A 23,422-nucleotide genomic window follows, 5' to 3' on the forward strand; every position below is an offset into this window, starting at 1 on the left:
GATTTTATTGACTGGCTTGTTATTTGAGATACTAGGAACTGAAATGTCAAACCTCATGACATGGAATCGCCTCGTCACTTATATTTGGGATACCAGTTCTAACATCAAATTGATAGTTTGTCATAGGTTCATGAATGTGAATCTTCGCATGAGGCTAAAGAGGGTGATGTGATATGCTATTCTTTCGCAACACAAAGATGATAGACCAAAAGCTGAACATTGTCACACATTCACCGCCATTCACAGATCTGGGTTAACTCCATCGTTTTTTTGCTCAACATGACAATCCAGTTTGGACCCAGCCATTTGCAAATCAGTTTTGACCCTACTCCCCATGGGAACAGTCCAGCCCGAACTGCCAGGCCAGGTCCTCCGAGGACCGGAAACAAGCATCCTAGGACCGGTTTAGGGTATCACCCCATATCAGTCAGGCTAGCTTTAATCCAGTGGCACTGTTATCACAGGACCCATGTGTAGGCATACCCTTCCCACTTAGGATGACTATAGCAACATAAAAAGATAATGGACAGAATGCCGAACATTGTCCAACATTCACCCCCAGTCACAGATCTGGGTTAAATCCATTGTTTCTGTGCCTCCCCCCTCCCCCACCACCCCAGTTTGGACCCACCATATGCAAATCAGTCTTGACCATGCTCCCTATGGAAACAGTCGAGCCCGAACTGCCAGACCAGGTCCTCCCTGGACCGGAAATAAGCATCCTGGTACCAGTTTTTTTGTGTTGCTATATACTATTCTTTCCCTGTGCGTGAGAAGCTACATCATTTACAAATATATTTTATGATAGATTGGATTTATATCTATTATATTAGAGTTCCCTGAGCAAGAGAAACATTGCATAGCTGACACTGTTATTTATCGACCAAAAAGCTGTGATGGAATGTCACACAACAGAGAATTATCCATATAATTTCAATGGTTAGGATTTGCACTGAAACCTTGACATTGCAAGAATTTGTATTGTACAAAACATTGGATTTGTGGTTCAGCTGGAGTTGTTGCCAGTGAAAGGAGAAGGAATATGGTTGGCACTGGTGATTCAAAAGCCCTCTCTCTCTGTGACCAGGGTGACATTAAGCTTGTTAGAATGCCAAAGACATTTGAGAGATGCTGATCTTCACAGGAAGCAGGGGCAGTATGTTTAGGTCTTTAGTATGAGAAGGTATGACTAGGGATGAGGGCCTAGAAGCAGACTTGCAAATTATTTAAACGAGAAGGCTAGAGGTTAATAAATTATGGATGTCATATTAAACAGGGGCTTCACCGGAGATCAAGGAATCAATTCTCTACTTCAAGGTTTGATCTTTCTGAAAAGAAGGACAACTTTTTCAGCCCTAGTTGATAAACCCCAACCCTATTTCAGCCGAAGGGTATCACTGAAAAAACATGGCTAAATCTTGATCAACCATTCTTGGTCATTCACTGCATTTGTGTGATAATTTTTTTTGTCCGTGCCGTAGTGTCTGAAATAAGACAGGAAAATTCCAGGAAGCCCACAGCGTCCTGGCATTCCAGACTGAATGAATCAGTTGGTAAATTAATTTATCACCCAATGTCACATTAAGTTATCTGCTCAAATTGTACAGCAAATATTATAACAGCTGGCAATCACAAGTGTAGAATGGGGAATTCAATAGATTTGGTCAATGAATCAGGTATTACAAACTTTCTGAATTTTATAAAGCCACACTGGAAACTGAGACGGTCCTCTATGAAGTTTCAGAGAGAGACAGAGAACGGGCACCCTACCCCAAGACCTTCAACGCCTTAAATCGCACCTCCTCCTCGCGCTATCTGTGCAGTGATTACTTCTCCTCCACCCTGCCCCACTTCGCATCTCCTCCCTCCCTAAGGACCCCCCTCCCCCTTCCCCTCATAGCTTCCCTTTCTATCCTCCCCACCTTCTTCTTTCTCTCTTTCTCCTCCCTTCCACCTCTCTCCATCCTCTCCCCTGCATTCCTTCTGCCTTTCTCCGCACCCTTCCCTTCCCAACCACGCCTCCCTCCTTAACGTCCCTCTCATCACTCCCCTCTCCTTCCTCACCAACCCGACCCCTCTCCCTCCTCCCTCACCCACCCCTCTCCCTCCCTCCCCCGGATAAAGAGGCTCACAGGTCTGCGGGACACTCTCCCTCCTCAAGGGTAAACAACACTATCACCTGTTTCAACCGCTCCACCTTTTGTCAAGGGCCACCCCACAACTCTTCAGCAGTGGGCATGGAAACTACTTGAACTGATAATGGGGGCTCCCCTCCCACTTGTTGTGGTCCGTGCTTCCCTCCAGCCCTGCTGTCTGCAAACCCCAGCGTCTGGGGACACAATCCTCCTCCACACCGCCCCTTTTTGCAGGAATTAGCTTCCCACACCCCTCCACCCCTCAACATATGCCTCCTGAAGGACAGGCCGGCAACGGGGTGGGGGCTATTCTTGGATAATAGTTTCACTTGGACTTTGATTCCCTCCATACCCCTTCCTCCCCTCCTTTGTAAACTGTATCGCATTGCATTACACTGCATTGCATTGTTCAGTACTCCTATGCTTTGATCTCATACTGTGTTCATGTTATATGCCTTTATTTCGCTCAATAAAAAACTGCAACACAAAAAAACAAGCATTTGCAATGCAATAGGCCTCGCATTTGCGAGAATTCAAGCTATGGGCATCGTAAATGACAATGCCTTTTATTGATCTGTTTTGATAATCAACACATAAGTAAAAGGCATTGTAATTGTCATTTACAATGCCAATACCTCTGTTACGTTAAATGTATTTTGTCTAGGTGTCATTGGGGTGTTGGCTCTGTGACTTTAACGTCTACTGTGAATATTGATGTGTAGAAGTTCGTTAGTCATAGGATCGAATCATAGCAGGGGAGACTCAACCTTTCAACGGTCAAAAAAAGTGTAACATTTAGTCGCATAGTTAGATCTAAGATTTGGATCCTAAGGGATAGATTATGTTGTGTTTTATAAAAGCCCAGTATTTGCAGTGAACAGTGTGTAATGGTGGCGTGCAGGAGCCAGCACAGCTGGCAAGCACATGCACCGCTGCCCATCTGTTCTTTGCTCTGTGGTGTTGACAGAAGCAGCACTGGGCCATGCTACAGACAAGTGCACAGCTGATTCTATGGAAAAAAGTTCCCATCCACCCCTGAAACTATTTCCACAGACCTGCACACCTAGCTTGGCAGAGACTGCCAGCATTCAGAGACTAGGGAAGATGGGGTGCAATAGGTAGATGGTAAAATGTCTTGTAACGTTCCCCAACTGACTGAGTGTCGAATCGAGCCACACTGCTGCCGGGAAGCCTACCTGCCAGACGCTCTTCTGCCTTCCTGCCCCTGGGTCCCTGACGCTGTAGGTCTCGCCGCTGCCGCGTTCTCCACTCCTCGCGGCTGGTGGCGGCTGGAGACTACAGCTCCCAGAGGGCAGTGCGACCACTTCCGGCCACTTCCTGCCGCTGCGCGCCTGGAGGCGCTACTTTAGCAGGACGCTCCCTCCGCGTCGCGGGACGCGCGCGGGCAGCAGCGCCGGGCTAAGCCCGGGCAAAGGGCGGGCCCTCTGAGGCCCTCAGAGGTCATCAGTGGTCGGGCGGGCCACCCCACTAACATCTCCTTCGTAAGGTTTGCCTCTTATCAGGTAAATAGAATGGGCGATTGCACGGACATAAGTAACTCTGCTGATGCCCCCATCCAGGAATTAGATACCTCATTTTCAATATTAACTTCTTTTGAGACACTAATTGATACCGCGTTCAATGAAATTGTCGAAACTGAAAGAAGGTTTTCTATGGGCCCTATGAACACTAATCTACCACACGCCACGAGTTGCCTAAAAGTCAACACTCACATTAATCCGGAGGTTAGAGTGGTTAAACCATCACATTCTGTTGTCACTGTGCCCACTGTTCTGGACGATGAAAATACCGTTATATACATAGCCCCAGAAATAGCCCCTGACTCTACATTAGAACCTACATCTGCGGAGGCTACCAACAAGGTATCTGATAATGCTGCTGCTAAGAGAAAGAGGGCTCCTGTGAAATTATCCCACAATAAAAGGAAGCAGCCATTAAGGAGTGTAAACCAACCAACGCCACAAAGCATGTGGACTAGGGAGAAGAAACAGAAATTAAATCAACGATTTGTATCTGCCCAGGATCAATCTCATCTGGGTGATGTTGTAGTCATAAATAACGAAGACTCAAATTTTATGTCTTGTTCCACCCAGACTGAGTTCCCCAATGTAAACAACACAAATGGTCATTACTCTAAATCAGAGGGGAATCTTATTGAGACCATCGCAGATACTATTTTTAAACAGCTCGAAGGTCAAATGAACAAACAATTTAATAATATTTTTAAAAGACTTGACAGACTGGAAAACCTAATTAAAAATGATGATGCCAAAAGAAAAGGTACAGTGAGCTTGGATAAAATAAGAGTAGAACGTTTGTTAAAGGACCTGGAATCCACCACTCGTGTTCTTACTAGGGGGGACCAGGTCATTAATAGGGATAAGGAACCACAGGTTGCTACTCATTCATCACCAACTATCACACCTGCGGTTATCCAATGTAACAGCACAAGAGGTGGCAACCAGTCTGTTCCCTCAACTAAATCCTCTTTGCTTCCAAGTATCGCTACCAGTGTTTCTGACAAATCCTCCGTTTCCCCTATTGTTGTAACTGGTTCATCCACAGCAATTAACAATAGTATTTCACCGGCAGGCATTATCACAATGCAGAAAGCCGCCCCAGATCCCAGCCAGCGCTATAATAAGATCACACATGAAGACACTAGGCCTATTAAACACCAAGGGCCTGCCTTCCACCTTCCACCTGAGGCTTGTCCTTATGTTTTAGTTCTGGCTGGTATCCCATCCCTTAGGGAAGGTCAAGGAGAATCGTGGGTTCAACTGCACAATAAGTGTATAGACTGGCTAGCAAAGCATAAGGGGGTGGGCTATGACATTTCTAAAGAGATTCTGTCCACAAGACGAGTAACCTGGGTCGGTCCTCTATTCAAAAACATTAATGGGGACTGCATTGTAATTAACTTTAGAAACCCGGGAACTGCAAAATTTCTGTTGAACAGAACCTCTGTTCGACATGGCCCATCTACTGTGGTGAAACCCCTACCGCTAAATTATTTCTACCGTCCCCCACACAAAATGATGCAGCCCCCACCGGTTTTCCCCTTACACAATAGGTTTGCAATATTTCAGGATTTGGAATCTTTGGATTGACTGCCTCCCACTACCACTGAACCGATTCCAGTGTGTTCTGTTATCGATCGGTCAGTGGAAACATTTCCTGAGGCGTCTCTGTCGACATCTAACACCTTTTTATCTGGTATATCATGTGAACAACAAGGGCTCATTACATTAACATCCGTCCCAGATTCTGACCAGGGCCCTTGCTCTAGGCCAGATAATAATTTAAAAATTCTTAGTTGGAATATTGCCGGGCTGAAGGCAAAGATGGAAATTACCTCCTGGTGCACAGTTGATTTGTTATTTGAGGGGTATACCTGCCATAATAAGATTGTTCCAGTTCCTCCGTTTGGTCGTCCTAGCGGTGGATTATCAATCTGGATAAAGATTACTGCGGAAGTCAAAGTTGAGACCCTGCTAACAAATTGCACTAGTTTTATGGCATTATCGTATACACAGAGGACAAGACTATGCTTAATCAACTTCTATAATAATGACTTTTTGTCCCTACCTAACCCCAATTTTATTCTTCTGTTTGATTTTATTGATGAAATTATGGATGGTCAGAAATTTGGGAAATTTGATGGTATCTGCCTAGGAGGGGACTTTAACGCCCATATACATTCAAGAAACCCCCCATGTAAAAGAGGAACAGAACTATCAAATTTTCTAATAACTAAAGACCTTGTAAATTGTATGGAATATGTAGGTATGGAGGATAGCACCGCCCCATTTTCCACTTTTATTGGTCATGGGGGTGGTACTACAATTGATTATGTCTTTGTTTCACCTCCTGTCGCTAATGCTCTAATAAGGGCTGAAGTTGTATGCAAAATTTACAGCGACCATTACCCAATTGTTATTCACCTATCACTTTTGAGGGGTAAGTGTATACGAAAAGAATTAGGTGCTAAAAACTTGAAGGTTTCAACTGATAAATTGAGGGTAATTTGGAAGGGCGTGGATAATCGGGGAATCCTAGCTGAAATTATTAAAAAATATCCAGTTTTGATCGAAAATTGTCTCACCACTGATGACCATGGGGTTAACATAATTACGTCATTTTCTGAACTCTGTTCCGTAATAAAAGGTGAGATCTCCAGACCAGCTTCTAGTAAAGCTGTGGAAACACCTAGATGGTTCGATGCCCTCTGTTCAAAAGCAAACAGGAACTTGAGAGCTGCCCTTAAAGCTGAACCAAGGGACCTACCACAAATAAGATTGCTCAGAACAGAGTACAAACGTACCCTACGAACTAGATCAAATGAACTGCTTAAATCTCACTGGGGCTCCCTGGCACGCTCAGCCAAATTGAAAGATACCACAGGGTTTTGGAAAGAGGTAAAGGAGATAAGATCTATAGGCTCTAATCTAACGGAGATTAACTGCAACATCACTGGCCTTGTCTGGATGGAACATTTTGCAAAAATGTATGCAACACCAGATACTCCTCCTTTAACTCTATTACCTTTAAACCCACTTAATATTTCTGTATCTGAGGTTGAGGATGCAATATTAGAAAGCGCTGGAAATAAAGCGCCCGGCCCTGACGGCCTCTCAATTGACCAGTTGAAGTGTGAGCCCGTTTTTTGGGCTCCACTGTTATGTAATGTTTTTTAATAATTTAACAAACGGGCAAATTCCAGAAACATGGTCCTGCAGCACAATCGTTCCAATTTTCAAAAAGGGTGACAGACTGGACCCGGGGTGTTACCGCCCCATTTCATTAATTGATAATACTTTGAAAGTTCTGGGGCGGATCATATTTAAAAGGATTAGAACTTGGGCTGACGAGAGTAAGATCTTACATCCCAGTCAGCTTGGTTTCCGTAGTGGCGTTGGAACGGTGGAACAATGCTTAAACCTGAACCTGATTATGGCGAAATATAATATTGCCAAGAAATCCCCTCTATATTTTGGATTTATGGATTTGAGTTCCGCTTTTGATTTTGTTAACCGTTCCCGCCTTTGGTCCACCCTTCTTGAGTATGGTTTAGATGATTATTTGGTCCACTTTTTAGCTTTTTTACACCGTGATTTAAAAGCACGTGTGCGTATAAATCAATCTGGCGAAGTTTCTGATGACATTAGTATCGGTAGGGGGGTCAGACAAGGGTGTGTGCTGGCCCCCCTCCTGTTTATCTTGTATATTAATAATTTAAGCGGCGCCCTGAGTATTTTAACAAAAGATGTACCTCATGTAAATGGAGTCCCAATACCTACCCTTCTTTACGCTGACGATGCGGTCCTGATGGGCCGCACCCCGAAGGCACTCCGCATTTTAATTTCCGGGTTTGTTCTTTTTATGGCCGACTTAGGCTTGACAACTAATTTTAAAAAATCATTAATCATGAGCTGCGGTCCTAAGAATTATAAAATTGCCGAGATCAAATCAGGGTCAAATGTTTTGAAAAGTACCAGTACCTTTCCATATCTGGGGTTGCTGTTCTCAAACACTGGTACATGGCATGCACATGTATCTTATGCTAGGAATAAGTTGGGCAAGGCTATAAATTGTGTCACTTCTTTGAGACAACCCAACTATGCTGACGTAATCACACCACTGGTTAAGATCTATCAAACTCAATGTATGCCAACTGGCACCTATGGCGCCGAGGTCTGGGGCTACACAACATGCTCCCACATTCAAATGGAAGAAAACCGGTTTTGCCGGAAGGTGCTTGGCGGGGTTATTTGTTCCCCTAAATATGTATGCCATAATGAGTTAAATATTTCATACATAGAAGATTTTGTAAGATCGAGACCAGTACTTTTCTGGCTAAAGCTATGGAATAACCCGGCTGCCATTTTGACCCGTGAAATAATTTTAGATTGTTTAAAATGCGATAGGGCAAACTGCATACCGTGGTTAAAAGCGGTAAAAGACTGCCTTGAAAGTGTAGGGCAGGGTTCTCTGTTTTCCACACCAAGTTTAATAAACCGCTCCCATAAGACTATTATTCTTAGGGCACTATATGATTTGTATAGAGGAGAACGTGAAGGGAAGAACTCGACTAAATGCACTGTTATTAAATATATGGGCTATTCGGAACCACACATTAAACACCCTGGCCCACCATATAGGTATTTACGTTTGCAACTTAGTAGGTGGAACAGGGGTTTACTGTTTCGTTTCCGAGACGGAAGTATAGTAAACTTACTGAACTTCCCTTTGGGTTACAATAAACATTTAGAGAGTTTGAATTGCCATTGTAACCCCAGCCTGAAACAGAGTCTTATGCATTTCCTGTTCTTTTGCGGTTTCTATAAAAAGCTTTCCGCTCATTATTTAATGCCTTACTGTAGGAAACATGAACTGACCAATTTTAAACTGGCATTAAGGTCGTTTTTATTATTGGGATCGGATGAAGTTATATTCAGGGTGAGCTGCTTCCTTAAAGCAGCTGTCAGATTACGAGCCACTTTATTTACCGATGTATAATTATCGCACATTGCACTTTTTCCTATGTATTTTAATAAAATTTTAAAAGCTGTATATTCCTTTATAAAGATTGTTTTATGTGGACACAATGATAATGCTGCTACCACCCATCCATTTCTTAAACCATGTTGATTAGAATGTATCTTTTTAATCGTGTATTTTTAAATTGTGTATGTAGATGTTTTTACAAAAGGGACAATTCGCGTGTAAATATGAAATTGAAGTTTGATTATGTCTGATCGCTCTTAGACTTGTTTTCCAGATGTCATTATGTACTGCAAAGTTTTATTGTATTTTGTTTGTACTTTTATGGATGTTTTTATTCCGAATAAAGATCTTTTGGCTTGACTTGACTTGACTGAGTGCCCCTGTGGAGAGTTCTATCAGTAACACGAAGGCCACGGAGCTACATCCTGGTGGGGCTGACCCATTCTCTCCCTTATGAGGTTAATATTAGGTACATCCTCTTTTTGAGGTATAAGAACCAGTGTCAACTGTTAATTGGTAACCCTTGCATTCAGTAGCGCCAACGATTGGCTACCATGAAAACCTTTGGGTCCTGTAGTTCATTTTTTTACAAATTAATGTCTGAGCAGCCAAAGCCTGTTAGAAGGCCCAGGTAACAGAACCCTGTTTAGGGGAAGTATCTAGCACCTCCACGATGTACTGGGCCAGGGTGACCACGTGCGTTCACAAGGAATGACTGGGCCAGTGTCAGTGGGTAGATTAGATGTGCTGTTTTTTTTACTTAGGCCTGAATAATATGGGGCTGTGTGAGGGGTTTGAAAAGATTGTTGTGAGGTTTATAACCAGGGCCACTGGAAGTATGTGATTCTGCAGCCGCAGCGGGTTCCACATAATTATAAATTTACCACACAATCAAGCATCTGCTCCATAATTTGCAGATTTTAGCAAAGAAAATGATTGTAGCTCGAACAAATCAAATTATACGGAAAATGCAGCTACATGTATTGCCACACAGTGATAGGCCATACGCAAAGATTGCCTGGTATCCTTTAGTAGCGTATTGTACTATTTGGATATTAAACCGGTACTAGTGAGGGGAAACCTTAACCAAGTCATGTGTAAAAATGACAAAACAATGAATATAATGAAAAACTGTGCCACATTACGCAGCATCATTTTCCTTCTCTCAACACGTAATTTAGTCAACCATGCCACATAATTTGTCCCTCATACTTCCAATGACCCTGTTTATAACATAGGAGTTCTGATGGAGGTGAAGTTTTTCCACATGGTTCTGTATGATTTTGGTCTCAAACAAGGCAAGAAGCTCTTTCTCTTCCTCATTATTGGTGGTCTCTGATTATGTGGTGAATCAAAAAATTAGGTTAAGTTTCTTTAAGAAGGATCAGGAATATGACGTTAGGTGGTTGACCAATGGGCGGCGATATATCTTATATGTCACATTTCAGGTCACCCTACCGGACTTACCCATTTCTAAGCAGATAATAAAGCAAGCATTAGCAAAGCTAATAGTTCGGATGCTTGCATATTGAAACAAGCATTAATAGTTCTGACGTTGGCCTACAGTGCCCATGTGGGAGGCAGCACACTGCAAGCAACAACTCGGGCATGGTAGAAGTGCCTGGGGGGCGGCAAGGCACTTGCAAAATGAAAGATAACTCTCTTTAAAAAAGAAATTGAGAACAGAAATTGATCAAGGAGACCCTGGCGTAAAAAGGGGCTATTTGTTTTTTCAATCTGCTGTGTACAAAAGGGGCTACATGAAGTAACTCACAATGATTGCATCCAATGGCCCCATGCTGTGTCCTTCCGTGAGCAAAAGACAAATGTGAATGGCACAACATGCCAATGGATGAAGAGGACAGGCTAAAAGGCGCCTATTCGTAAACATACTATAAATATTTTTGGGGGTTAAATCAAAGGGTCTCGGCAAACGCTATAACTACAAAATAGTGTGGCCCCATTCACAGAAAAGGTTTAAAATATGCACACATAGATTTCCAACACTGCTTTAATAAAGACTTCTGGATTTTTGGAATTCACCAAGATGTCCATGTTTATGCCTGCCAGACTGTGACAGTCCCAGGTTTTCAGCTGAGCTCTGGAGAAAGTTGTACATTTCTTTCTGCTCACGTGGCAAGTCATTTCTGCCTGCGCAATCGTTTGCAATGTACAGTTGTGCGTGGAGGTGGAGGATGCTTTCTTCTCCGTGCACATGCTTTCCTTACCCTTTCCCCCTCTCTAGAGAGCACATTTTTTTCCGCATGGCAAAAACTGCTCCCCCTACACCGCCACCAATTTTGGAGTTGCTCTGTCCTTCCCACACTAGAAAGAGTAAATCCCTAACCTTTCTTAAATTTCTGGTCTGTGCCATGGATAGGAAGGGGACAAAGGGAGCTTGGAGCAAATGCGAATGCCCACCAACAGCCAGCGCTGCCAACTCTGGAGCATGTGAACCAGGTAGGAGTTTCGGCTTCGGCTCAACATTTTGTGATCCTGGGTAAATCCTAAATCCCCTCCCCGTGCTACAGAAAAATAAATGTGTCCTTGTGTAATCTAACTGGTGCTCATGTAAGGCGTTCCAATAACGTTGAGACTTGGTTATATAAAACAGCATTAAACACAGAGTCAGCCGTTCCAATTGTCATGGGCAGAATGACAATGGGCCGGCAGAGGAGGCACAGCATGGCACATCTCCCCCCATCCCAGGCCTCAGGGGAGGACATTGAGTCCTTGGGGAGCTGCTGATGCTTTCCAGCGATTCAGAAAAGGGGGTGGTGATGAACAGAGTGCCTGAATTAAGCAGACCACTCTTACCCAGTCCAAAGATCAGGGCTTGATCCATCACCGTTTTTTAGCTCACTGCACCATCCCAGCTCAGAACTTGGCTATATGCAAATTAGTCTGTTCCTGTCCCAGTGCATGATGGGAACAGGGCAAACCAAACTACCAAGCCAATTCTTATACTGGGAAGGAAACAAGCTTCCGGGGACCGGTTTCTGCCATTTCAGGCGTCGTCGGCCCGGCTTGCTTGAATCCTGATGGTGCAATGAGCAAGGGACTCACATCTGAGTATACCCTTCCACGCTTATGGTGGACAAAATGATTCAGAAAAGGGGGTGGTGATGAACAGAGTGCCTGAATTAAGCAGACCACTCTTACCCAGTCCAAAGATCAGGGCTTGATCCATCACCGTTTTTTAGCTCACTGCACCATCCCAGCTCAGAACTTGGCTATATGCAAATTAGTCTGTTCCTGTCCCAGTGCATGATGGGAACAGGGCAAACCAAACTACCAAGCCAATTCTTATACTGGGAAGGAAACAAGCTTCCGGGAACCGGTTTCTGCCATTTCAGGCGTCGTCGGCCCGGCTTGCTTGAATCCTGATGGTGCAATGAGCAAGGGACTCACATCTGAGTATACCCTTCCACGCTTATGGTGGACAAAATGATTCAGAAAAGGGGGTGGTGATGAACAGAGTGCCTGAATTAAGCAGACCACTCTTACCCAGTCCAAAGATCAGGGCTTGATCCATCACCGTTTTTTAGCTCACTGCACCATCCCAGCTCAGAACTTGGCTATATGCAAATTAGTCTGTTCCTGTCCCAGTGCATGATGGGAACAGGGCAAACCAAACTACCAAGCCAATTCTTATACTGGGAAGGAAACAAGCTTCCGGGGACCGGTTTCTGCCATTTCAGGCGTCGTCGGCCCGGCTTGCTTGAATCCTGATGGTGCAGTGAGCAAGGGACTCACATCTGAGTATACCCTTCCACGCTTATGGTGGACAAAATGATTCAGAAAAGGGGGTGGTGATGAACAGAGTGCCTGAATTAAGCAGACCACTCTTACCCAGTCCAAAGATCAGGGCTTGATCCATCACCGTTTTTTAGCTCACTGCACCATCCCAGCTCAGAACTTGGCTATATGCAAATTAGTCTGTTCCTGTCCCAGTGCATGATGGGAACAGGGCAAACCAAACTACCAAGCCAATTCTTATACTGGGAAGGAAACCAGCTTCCGGGGACCGGTTTCTGCCATTTCAGGCGTCGTCGGCCCGGCTTGCTTGAATCCTGATGGTGCAATGAGCAAGGGACTCACATCTGAGTATACCCTTCCACGCTTATGGTGGACAAAATGATTCAGAAAAGGGGGTGGTGATGAACAGAGTGCCTGAATTAAGCAGACCACTCTTACCCAGTCCAAAGATCAGGGCTTGATCCATCACCGTTTTTTAGCTCACTGCACCATCCCAGCTCAGAACTTGGCTATATGCAAATTAGTCTGTTCCTGTCCCAGTGCATGATGGGAACAGGGCAAACCAAACTATCAAGCCAATTCTTATACTGGGAAGGAAACAAGCTTCCGGGGACCGGTTTCTGCCATTTCAGGCGTCGTCGGCCCGGCTTGCTTGAATCCTGATGGTGCAATGAGCAAGGGACTCACATCTGAGTATACCCTTCCACGCTTATGGTGGACAAAATGATTCAGAAAAGGGGGTGGTGATGAACAGAGTGCCTGAATTAAGCAGACCACTCTTACCCAGTCCAAAGATCAGGGCTTGATCCATCACCGTTTTTTAGCTCACTGCACCATCCCAGCTCAGAACTTGGCTATATGCAAATTAGTCTGTTCCTGTCCCAGTGCATGATGGGAACAGGGCAAACCAAACTACCAAGCCAATTCTTATACTGGGAAGGAAACAAGCTTCCGGGGACCGGTTTCTGCCATTTCAGGCGTCGTCGGCCCGGCTTGCTTGAATCCTGATGGTGCAATGAGCAAGGGACTCACATCTGAGTATACCCTTCCACGCTTATGGTGGACAAAATGATTCAGAAAAGGGGGTGGTGATGAACAGAGTGCCCGAATTAAGCAGACCACTCTTACCCAGTCCAAAAATCAGGGCTTGATCCATCACCGTTTTTTAGCTCACTGCACCATCCCAGCTCAGAACTTGGCTATATGCAAATTAGTCTGTTCCTGTCTGTTAGACCTGACATCATTGGCATGAGTCTCTCCTCCATTTTTTCTGTTTGCCTCCTCTGTTTACGATGTTTTTGCTGGTAAATGCTTTGGGCACTGTGCCACTGCTGATCAGTGCCGCAGTGCAAGTGCTCCCTATGTGAAATTGCTGTATTGATTGAATTCCATGTTTGGCTTATTTGGTTTACTGTCAGTCCCTAGTAGAGTGCACCAGGAGTGTCAGGGCGTGTAAATACAAATGCTGCTAGTGGGCCTGCAGCACGTGTTGTGCCACCCACAATAGCGGCCTAGTAAAAGTATGTCTGAAGGTCTACCATTGCTAGACCACGTGCAGTCTGGTACTGTCACGCAGACTGCGCAAGTACACCTACTTGCCAGTCCCTAAACCTTCCCTTAACTTCATGTTAGTCACCCCTATGGTAGGCCCAAGGGCAGGGTGCATTGTAAGCATAAGGTAGGACAAGCCTGACAAGGTTGGCATGTCCTAATAGTGAATTACAGCCATATTCGTTTTTCACTATTGTAAGGTAACCTGCTCTCCATCAGTTAGAATGGGCTGCCCGGATTAGTAATGCTATAATCCTAGCGGGCTCGGGGAGCATGGTGCAATGTCGAGTTTGGTATCCCTGAACTCAGGGTTTAATAACGCATCCGTTTGTGTGGATGGTTTTTGGACTCTGTGTTTGAAAATAGCACTTTTAGAAAGTAGCTATTTTCTTGTCTAACTGTCTACCGGTCTCTGCTGGTTCTGGTGTGCGTGTGACAGGAGCTGGGTGGCTCCAGAGGTCTGAATGAGTCAGTGTGGGGTGAGTGGGACATTTGCATTGAGAGTAGGGGAAGAGTAGCTCCTGATAGCCTGCCCTGCCTGATACAATGCTGGCTCCGCCCCCCTGCCGGGCGGCTGATGACTCTGTGCCTGCCTGGGACTTTCCTGGCCCTCCTCCTGCCGGGCAACTGATGGCCCTGCCCCTGCCAGTGACAATGCTGGCTCCGCTCCTGCTGGGCGGCTGAAGACTCTGCCCTGCACAGTGAATAGGCCCGGTGCCTCGGCCTGGCAACACCCACAACAAACCCGAGATGGGGGGAAATTCCCCTGCATGGACAAAGGGATCAAAGCCAAAAAGGGGTATAAGAGAAGGACCCCTGAACCAAGAATTTAGATCACTTCTGACAAGGAAACCTGAACCAAGGACAAGAAGCCTGCTGATCTAAGGACTGCCTACCCCTTCTGCCAGAGTGCTGTTTGTTGGGGGAATCCTGCATTGCTTCTTTATTTTTGCCAAGGAACCAGGAGAGAGGAACTGTGTGTGTACTCTCAATCTTTGCTAAGAAAATCTCCAAGGGCTGGAAGAGTGCCAGTCTCCTGTTGAAGTCACAGGGCTAAAGGACTTCATCTGCTTAAAGTGCTGTTTGCTGGAACTTGTGAATCCAGCCGCTCTGAAAGAACCCGGCAATCTCGACGCCGACGGACGCCGCCGAATCCAGCTCGACATCGTGAGTAACGGCTCCAGTGTCCTGCTTCCTCGACGCCGGCCGCCGGGCCCGATCGACGCCAGCAACAACGCCAGTGAGTAGTGAGTTCGGCTCCAGCTCCAAGTGACCTCGTGTCTGCACCGCTGCTGATCGCATCGACTTCGAGCCCTCTCGATGCCGTGAGCGCTGCTCACTCTTGCAACATCGACATCGACGACGCCGTATCCTGCTTCACCTCGTGAGCGCTGCTCCCGCCTGACTTCGGTCGACGCCGCTGCAGATCGCCCCGACTCCGAGGCCCGATCGACGCCGAAGACGCGACGCCGGACATCTCGACGCCGCTGATCATCGAGTGCTTCACTTTTCCAAGGTACTGTGTTGTGGGGGTCTGTGCGACTCCGGGCTCGACGTAGCGCTCCTCGCGGTCGACGCCGAACCTTTGGATTAACTTTGCCTCAACGTCGTGTGACTCCCGTGTGGGTTACATTGTTGCCAAGAACTGTGTTTTAAAGAAGAAGAGTTGCTTTTTGATACTAAAGACTGTGTGCTAAGAAGAAACTACGCTTGAACTATTATTTTTCCTTCCAAGAGTATTTATTAAGATTGTGGTATATTTTTGTCGTTATTTGGTCTTGTGCTAAGCCTTATATAAAAATCCTTATTTTTATAATACTACTGTGTCGTGTCCATTTGTAGTGTATTCACTTTATTACTGTATGTGGTCATAAATGCTTAACACACTGCCTCTGAGATAAGCCTGTCTGCTTTGCCAAGCTACCAAGGGGGTGAGCAGGGGTTATCTAAGTGTGTGATCCCCTTGCCCTGACTAGAAAAGGTGTGTCCCTATTTGTCAGAAGTGTATACCTCTGCCAACTAGAGACAACCGCTTCTAACATTGGTGGGTCAGCGGTGAGGATTTGAACTTTGCATTTATGACCCATGTGCAGTGATTAGTGTACGCTACATAGTGAAAGCAGACCATAGCGCATTCACAATCTACTTGGTTGGATATTCTATTTTTGTTCTCCGCTTTCCTGAAGCTTGATTTTTGAAACTGCCAGTTTTGACCATGAGTAATGCTGGAGGCACTACACCTGTTGTTGAGGAGGAATTTGATAGGAGTAAGATGAACGACTATCCGTTAAAGAAGCTGAAATCCTTTTGCAAGCAGTTGCAAGTTCCTACCACAGGCATTTCAAGGAGGCCAGATTATCTCAAAGCATTGCAGGCCTGGTTAGAGGCCAGAGATCCCTCTGATCCGGTGGTGGTACCGACAGGGGAAGGGGAGGAGGAGGTGCCAGTGAATGGGCCCACATCCCCTCCTGGCAGCAGTGTTTCCTCCAAGGGTCTTTCTCCTGAAGAAAGAGAAGAAAGGGAGAAAGAGCGAGCTTACAACATGGAAATGGAAAAACTTAAGATAAATGGGCAGTTGGAAATAGAGAATGCAAGAGGCAGGAGAGAAGCTGATATGGAGATCAAAAGGTTAGAGTTTGAAAGAGAGAAGTTAGCTTTTGAGCGTGATACCAGGATGAGGGAGTTGGAGCTCAAAGCTAAAGAGTTAGAATTGAATCCCTCTGGTGGCAGCATCCCATCTGTGCCTGCAGAAAGTAGGTTTTATTTTCCTAAAGATGTGATCAAAGATTTTCAGAAGAATGAAGATATTGGTCAATGGTTTAAAGCATATGAGTTAGCATTGTTGGCCCACCGGGTCCCTGAGAAGGATTGGGGAGCGGGGTTGTGGGGTCGCTTTGTGAATGAGGGAAGAGATACCCTGTTAGACATGCCTGTTGAGGATAGGATGTCTTATACTCATATGAAGGATGCTTTAATGTTAAGGTATGGCCTAACCCCAGAAAAGTACAGACAGGCCTTTAGAGAATGTAAGAAGTTGCCTGGTACTACCTGGGTTGAATATGTGTCATTTTTTTGCAGAGCCATGGATGGTTGGGTGGAGGGCAGCAAAGTGGAAAGTTATGATGCTCTTTATGATTTGTTTGCTTGGGAGCACTTGTCTAATAACTGTTTTCCAGAGCTGCGCCAGCACCTTATTGATAGCAAGATATCTAACCCTAGAAAACTTGCAGAGGAGGCGGACCGCTGGGTCAGTACCAGGGTCCACAAGGGTCCAGTGGGAGACTCAGCCAAAGGTGGGCAGGGTCCCCAGCAGAAGAGTGGGGGGGACAAGGGTAAACAGAGGGAGTTCCAGAAAGGGCCCCAAAGTAATCCCCAAGGGAACCAAGGGAAGGGTTCCCAGCCTCCCCCAGATAAGAAATCAGAGGCCCGACAGGTAAACCTGTTCGTAGGGGCCCCATGACCTGCTTCGCTTGTAAGCAGGTGGGACACCGTTTTTATGATCCTCAGTGTCCCTTGAAGAACTCTAGTGCACCCCCCGTCAGTTGGCGAGTGTAGCCCTGGGAGGGGAGGAGATGGTTGCCCATGGTGGGGAGGGTCCCGCAGAGATGTCCCTGGTCTCTCTAGGAGACATGGAATTGGTCCCTCCACCCCCTCTGCCTAGTAACACTAAGAAATATAGGCAGTGGGTGACCATTAATGGCCATAGAGTGGAAGCTCTCAGAGACACCGGAGCGAGTGTGACAGCTGTCAAGTGTCACTTGGTGTCCAGAGAGCAGGTTGTTCCCCACACATTCTATCCTGTAATAGCTGCTGACAACTCCCAGAGAGAGTGTGAGGTAGCTCAAGTTTCCTTTGAATGGGGGGGGAGTTTCAGGTACTCTTCAAGTAGCTGTAAGGCCCGCCATGCCTGTTGATTGTCTCCTGGGCAATGATTTGGAAGACTCCCCTTGGGCTAAGGTGGAGAGGGAGACACATTTGAAAATGTTGGGTGTGCCAGAGTGGGTGTGTGCAACCACTCGATCCATGACAGCAAGTAAGGGTGTTGATGGGGTTCTGGAGCCTGAAAGTATGGCCCAGGACCCAGCTGTGAAGAGAAGAGGCAGGGGGCGCGGGAAACCGTCCCCCGTAGTTCCCGTGGTCCAGGAGGAGGCAGGCCTTGAGGGGCATGCCCTGGAACCCACAGGTGAACAAGTTGCTGAACTGGGAGACCTGCCCGAGCTGACCCATTGGCAGCAGGATGGTGGTCCCTCCAGGGAGGAATTCTGTGCAGAACAGAAAGTGTGCCCTTCTCTTGTGGGTATGAGGCAGCAGGCCTCAGCCCAAACCTCAGGTGATCAGTCAGGGTCACATTTTGTTTACTGGGAGAACGACCTCCTGTATAGCAAGCCTAAGGCTGCTGAGCCTGGGTCAGCCCGTGTGCTGGTGGTACCCCAGCGCTTCAGAGCCTTCCTACTGGGTTTGGCTCATGACGTTCCTTTAGCTGGATATCTGGGTCAGGACAAGACCTATGACAGGCTTGTCACCCATTTTTATTGGCCTCAGATGAGAAGGGATACAGATATCCATTGCAAGACCTGTCAAACTTGCCAGGCAAGTGGGAAAAGCGGGCGGAAGCAGAAGGCTCCCCTCCAACCTTTTCCCGTGGTCAGTACCCCCTTTGACCGGGTGGGGATTGACATTGTTGGGCCCCTGGACCCCAAGACAGCCCTGGGCAACAGGTTAATCCTGGTCTTGGTGGACCATGCCACACGGTACCCGGAAGCCATTCCTCTCAGAACAGTGACGGCCCCCGTGGTGGGACGGGCACTGATGGGTGTTTTTTCCCGAATGGGGTTCCCCAGAGAGGTGGTGTCAGACCGGGGCACCAACTTCATTTCCAACTATATGAAGTCTTTGTGGAAGGAGTGTGGGGTAACTTACAAGTTCACCACTCCTTACCACCCTCAAGGTAATGGGTTGGTTGAAAGATTCAACCGTACCCTTAAAGGCATGATTATGGGTCTTGAAGAACCAATGAGGCGTAAATGGGACGTCCTCTTGCCATGCCTGTTGTTTGCTTACCGTGAGGTGCCACAAAAGTCTCTAGGGTTCAGCCCCTTTGAGCTCTTGTATGGTCACCCGGTAAGAGGACCTTTGAGTCTGGTCAAAGAAGGCTGGGAGCAATCTCCCAGGAAACCTCCCCAGGATGTATACAGTTACATGCTGGCCTTTAGGAACCAGACTAGGCGCTTCAGAGATCTTGCTCAGGCAAATCTGGAGACCAGCCAGGAGGAGATGAAGCGGTGGTACGACCAGAAGGCCACTCTGGTAGAGCTTCAGCCTGGACAAAAAGTTTGGGTCATGTCCCCTGTGGAACCTTGTGCGCTCAAGGACAGATGGACTGGACCATTTAAGGTTGTGGAGAAAAAGAGCGATGTCACCTACATGGTGGACTTGGAATCTCCCAGGAACCCCTTGCGGTTCCTGCATGTCAACCGTTTAAAGCCCCACTTAGAAAGGTCCGAAGTGGGCATGCTCCTAGCTACAGATGCTGGAATGGAGGAGGAGAGTGAGCCTCTTCCTGACCTCCTGTATGCAAAAGAGCAAGATGGGTCAGTGGATGGTGTTGTCCTCTCTGACACACTGACCCCTGAACAGCAGCAGGATTGTCGCCAATTGTTGGGACAATTCCCTGATCTGTTTTCCTTGATTCCTGGTGTCACTCAGTGGTGTGTCCATGATGTGGACACCGGGGACAGCACTCCTGTGAAGCACAAGGCTTACAGAGTGACTGACAAGGTCAGAGCATACATCAAGGAGGAGGTCTCCAAAATGTTTGCCTTAGGGGTGGTTGAGTCCTCTAGCAGTCCTTGGGCCAGCCCAGTGGTCTTGGTCCCCAAAGGCTGCAGCGCCTGGTGCTTCACCGGAACTTCGGTTCTGTGTGGATTACCGAGGACTCAATTCAGTCACCAAGACTGACGCGCACCCCATCCCCAGATCTGATGAGCTCATAGATCGGTTGGGGGCTGCCCGGTACCTTAGTACGTTTGATTTAACGTCTGGGTACTGGCAGATCGCCTTGACTGATGGGGCAAAAGAGAGGTCAGCATTCTCCACACCAGATGGGCACTACCAGTTCCGGGTTATGCCCTTTGGGATGAAGAATGCCCCTGCCACCTTCCAGAGGTTGGTCAACCAGGTCTTGGCTGGACTGGAGGATTTCAGTGCCGCCTACCTGGACGACATCGCAGTGTTCAGCGCCAGCTGGGAGGAACACTTGCACCACCTCCAGGAAGTGTTGTTGGCTCTGCGCAGAGCAGGCCTCACAATCAAAGCCAGTAAGTGCCAGATTGGGCAGGGTTCAGTGGTGTACTTGGGGCACCAAGTAGGGAGCGGCAAGGTGGCCCCCCTGCAACCCAAGATTGATACCATCCTGGCATGGGCACCGCCCAAAACCCAGACTCAGGTGAGAGCCTTCTTGGGTCTCACGGGTTATTACAGGAGGTTCGTCAAGGATTATGGTAACATTGTGCACCCCTTGATTTCGCTGACTTCCAGGAAGCAGCCACGACTTGTGATCTGGACTGACGCCTGTCAGACGGCCTTTGACACCTTGAAAACTGCAATGTGCACAGCACCCATACTCCAGGCACCCGACTTTTCTAAAGAATTTGTTGTCCAGACGGACGCTTCAGAGCATGGCGTGGGAGCTGTTCTAGCTCAGGTGAATGAAGAGGGCCGAGACTTACCTGTAGCCTTCATCAGTAGGAGGTTACTTCCCAGGGAACAGAGGTGGAGTGCGATAGAGAGAGAAGCATTTGCTGTGGTCTGGGCGCTGAAGAAGCTAAGACCCTACCTGTTTGGGACTCACTTCCGGGTTCAGATAGACCACAGACCACAGGCCCCTCAGATGGTTGATGCAGATGAGGGGTGAGAATCCAAAGCTGTTGAGGTGGTCCATTTCCCTACAGGGGATGGACTTCACGGTGGAACACCGCCCTGGCACAGATCACGCCAATGCTGATGGTCTGTCCAGATTTTTCCGCCTTAGTGATGAGGACTCCCTAGGGTAAGGGTAGTTCTCCCCACATTTGCCTCCTCTGTTTACGATGTTTTTGCTGGTAAATGCTTTGGGCACTGTGCCACTGCTGATCAGTGCCGCAGTGCAAGTGCTCCCTATGTGAAATTGCTGTATTGATTGAATTCCATGTTTGGCTTATTTGGTTTACTGTCAGTCCCTAGTAGAGTGCACCAGGAGTGCAAGGGCGTGTAAATACAAATGCTGCTAGTGGGCCTGCAGCACGTGTTGTGCCACCCACAATAGCGGCCTAGTAAAAGTATGTCTGAAGGTCTACCATTGCTAGACCACGTGCAGTCTGGTACTGTCACGCAGACTGCGCAAGTACACCTACTTGCCAGTCCCTAAACCTTCCCTTAACTTCATGTTAGTCACCCCTATGGTAGGCCCAAGGGCAGGGTGCATTGTAAGCATAAGGTAGGACAAGCCTGACAAGGTTGGCATGTCCTAATAGTGAATTACAGCCATATTCGTTTTTCACTATTGTAAGGTAACCTGCTCTCCATCAGTTAGAATGGGCTGCCCGGATTAGTAATGCTATAATCCTAGCGGGCTCGGGGAGCATGGTGCAATGTCGAGTTTGGTATCCCTGAACTCAGGGTTTAATAACGCATCCGTTTGTGTGGATGGTTTTTGGACTCTGTGTTTGAAAATAGCACTTTTAGAAAGTAGCTATTTTCTTGTCTAACTGTCTACCGGTCTCTGCTGGTTCTGGTGTGCGTGTGACAGGAGCTGGGTGGCTCCAGAGGTCTGAATGAGTCAGTGTGGGGTGAGTGGGACATTTGCATTGAGAGTAGGGGAAGAGTAGCTCCTGATAGCCTGCCCTGCCTGATACAATGCTGGCTCCGCCCCCCTGCCGGGCGGCTGATGACTCTGTGCCTGCCTGGGACTTTCCTGGCCCACCTCCTGCCGGGCAACTGATGGCCCTGCCCCTGCCAGTGACAATGCTGGCTCCGCTCCTGCTGGGCGGCTGAAGACTCTGCCCTGCACAGTGAATAGGCCAGGTGCCTCGGCCTGGCAACACCCACAACAAACCCGAGATGGGGGGAAATTCCCCTGCATGGACAAAGGGATCAAAGCCAAAAAGGGGTATAAGAGAAGGACCCCTGAACCAAGAATTTAGATCACATCTGACAAGGAAACCTGAACCATGGACAAGAAGCCTGCTGATCTAAGGACTGCCTACCCCTTCTGCCAGAGTGCTGTTTGTTGGGGGAATCCTGCATTGCTTCTTTATTTTTGCCAAGGAACCAGGAGAGAGGAACTGTGTGTGTACTCTCAATCTTTGCTGTTGAAGTCACAGGGCTAAAGGACTTCATCTGCTTAAAGTGCTGTTTGCTGGAACTTGCGAATCCAGCCCCTCTGAAAGAACCCAGCAATCTCGACGCCGACGGACGCCGCCGAATCCAGCTCGACATCGTGAGTAACGGCTCCAGTGTCCCGCTTCCTCGACGCCGGCCGCCGGGCCCGATCGACGCCAGCAACAACGCCAGTGAGTAGTGAGTTCGGCTCCAGCTCCAAGTGACCTCGTGTCTGCACCGCTGCTGATCGCATCGACTTCGAGCCCTCTCGATGCCGTGAGCGCTGCTCACTCTTGCAACATCGACATCGACGACGCCGTATCCTGCTTCACCTCGTGAGCGCTGCTCCCGCCTGACTTCGGTCGACGCCGCTGCAGATCGCCCCGACTCCGAGGCCCGATCGACGCCGAAGACGCGACGCCGGACATCTCGACGCCGCTGATCATCGAGTGCTTCACTTTTCAAAGGTACTGTGTTGTGGGGGTCTGTGCGACTCCGGGCTCGACGTAGCGCTCCTCGCGGTCGACGCCGAACCTTTGGATTAACTTTGCCTCGACGTCGTGTGACTCCCGTGTGGGTTACATTGTTGCCAAGAACTGTGTTTTAAAGAAGAAGAGTTGCTTTTTGATACTAAAGACTGTGTGCTAAGAAGAAACTACGCTTGAACTATTATTTTTCCTTCCAAGAGTATTTATTAAGATTGTGGTATATTTTTGTCTTTATTTGGTCTTGTGCTAAGCCTTATATAAAAATCCTTATTTTTATAATACTACTGTGTCGTGTCCATTTGTAGTGTATTCACTTTATTACTGTATGTGGTCATAAATGGTTAACGCACTGCCTCTGAGATAAGCCTGTCTGCTTTGCCAAGCTACCAAGGGGGTGAGCAGGGGTTATCTAAGTGTGTGATCCCCTTGCCCTGACTAGAAAAGGTGTGTCCCTATTTGTCGGAAGTGTATACCTCTGCCAACTAGAGACAACCGCTTCTAACACTGTCCCAGTGCATGATGGGAACAGGGCAAACCAAACTACCAAGCCAATTCTTATACTGGGAAGGGAACAAGCTTCCGGGGACCGGTTTCAGGCCATTT

The 23,422-nt window shown here is 47.4% G+C and overlaps 1 protein-coding gene across 7 annotated transcripts in view; it reads right to left on the minus strand.

Moving 5' to 3' along the window:
- Window positions 1-23,422, minus strand: part of LOC144773109 (betaine-homocysteine S-methyltransferase-like) — a 656,112-nt gene that overhangs the window by 421,804 nt on the left and 210,886 nt on the right. The window lies entirely within an intron of this gene.

This window comes from Lissotriton helveticus, chromosome 8, assembly GCF_964261635.1.
Source record: "Lissotriton helveticus chromosome 8, aLisHel1.1, whole genome shotgun sequence".
Taxonomy (NCBI): domain Eukaryota; kingdom Metazoa; phylum Chordata; class Amphibia; order Caudata; family Salamandridae; genus Lissotriton; species Lissotriton helveticus.